The 1668-nt window shown below is 34.4% G+C and overlaps 1 non-coding gene across 1 annotated transcript; it reads left to right on the top strand.

Moving 5' to 3' along the window:
- Window positions 1-350: 350 nt before the first annotated feature.
- LOC136216026 (small nucleolar RNA R71) lies at window positions 351-457 on the top strand. The gene has a single exon (XR_010683023.1). It is a non-coding gene; the product is annotated as a small nucleolar RNA R71 (small nucleolar RNA).
- The last annotated feature ends 1211 nt before the right edge of the window (window positions 458-1668 follow it).

Genomic DNA, 1668 nt, shown 5'->3' with positions numbered 1-1668 from the left:
TACCTTCATAATCCACATCCGTTTGGATTGGCTTACCATTAGAATCGCACGGTGCCATAAACCTATCAATTTTGTGCGATAAGGCAGAAAATTGGGCTTGCAACATCGCAACTGGATCAAGATTCACTATACCTTTAACTGATGATGTAGTTGAGGATGATGGTTTCGCCACTGGTATATGTCCTCGCTCCGCGGGCCACATACTATTGTTGATTGTCATTTCCTCCAAAAGTTCTCTTGCTTGGGCCGATGTTTTCTTCATGAATAACCCTCCAGACATAGCATCTAATGAACCTCTAGTTGTAGGATTCAATCCATTATAAAATGCTTGCATTAAAAGTTCATCGGGCAGTTGGTGGTGTGGGCATAAACGTTGGAGTTCTTTAAAACATTCCCAAGCCTCATAAAGAGTTTCATTATCATTTTGAGAAAAAGATGTTAACTCTTTTATGACTCTTGCGGTTTTTGCTAAAGGAAAATATTTTGATAAAAATGCTTGGGCTAATTGCTCCCAAGTTTCAAATGTTGCGGCTGGCATAGAAGTTAACCATTCTTTAGCTCGATCCTTCAAAGTAAAAGGAAAAAGGCGAAGTTTGATTGCTTCCGCAGTCACATCTGTTATTTTAAAAGTGTCACAAATTTCTAAGAAATTTGTCAAATGGGTGTTAGGATTTTCGTTAGGCAACCCGAAAAATGTTACGTTATTTTGCAACATATTAAGCAATGCTGGCTTAATTTCAAATTGGTTTGCATTTATTTGGGGTCTAACTATGCTGTTTGTTACACCGTCCACTCCTGGCCTAGCGTAATCTATACGTGTAGCCATAATTTCTGGCTCAGTAACTCTGGTTTTTATTGGAGTCTTGTTTTTGTTTTTCTTTTCTTTCTTGTTCTTTTTAACCGTTTTTTCAATTTCTGGGTCTAGCGGTTTTGGTGGAATGCCTGAACTTCGAGAACTGCGCATTAACTTGAAATTTCGCACGAACCGAAACTACCTTCAAAACAGAATTTTAAAAAATAAATATGTTAGTAATTTGAAATAAATAAAATATAAAAGTTTGAATAAGTATAAATAAACCTAGATTCGAATTAAAATATGAAAAATCTAAATTTTTGTCAAAAATTTTGGCGTTCCCTGGCAACGGCGCCAAAAACTTATTGAGCGATTTCTGCAAGTGCATGGTATACGCTTGTAGTAATAAAAGATATCGATCCCATAGGGAACGCTTTTTAACAAAAAATTATTTTGAATCAGTTAGATTTACTTTTAAGGTTTATAATATGGAAAATCGTTTAATTGGATTTGGTTTTGAAATTGCTAGAGTAAGAATTAGATTAGAGTATAACGAATGTTTAGAAATCACTTCTGATTTAAGGATAAATTTACAAAACAGAAACGTTTAGCTCTTTAGAAAAGTAAACAAATGTATTCGTTTGCATTAAGCAAAGAAAACAACTTTAAACTTTGTATAAATTATAACAATGAAATAAACGTCGATTCCTCTAATTTTAAGGCTTTGAACTGCAGTCAATCCTCCTACGGTCGGGTTAGATTGCTACCTTAACCAAATTGATACTCTACTGATGATATCAATTTGCCTAAGTGTTCAACAAAGTTTCCTTGTAAAGATTTTGAATTCAACTACGTTTTAATGAAAACACCAGAAC

Source organism: Euphorbia lathyris, chromosome 1 (genome assembly GCF_963576675.1).
Source record: "Euphorbia lathyris chromosome 1, ddEupLath1.1, whole genome shotgun sequence".
Classification (NCBI taxonomy): Eukaryota; Viridiplantae; Streptophyta; class Magnoliopsida; order Malpighiales; family Euphorbiaceae; genus Euphorbia; species Euphorbia lathyris.
The sequence above is the reverse complement of the archived record's forward strand: the minus strand, read 5'-3'. Positions and strand labels throughout refer to the sequence as shown.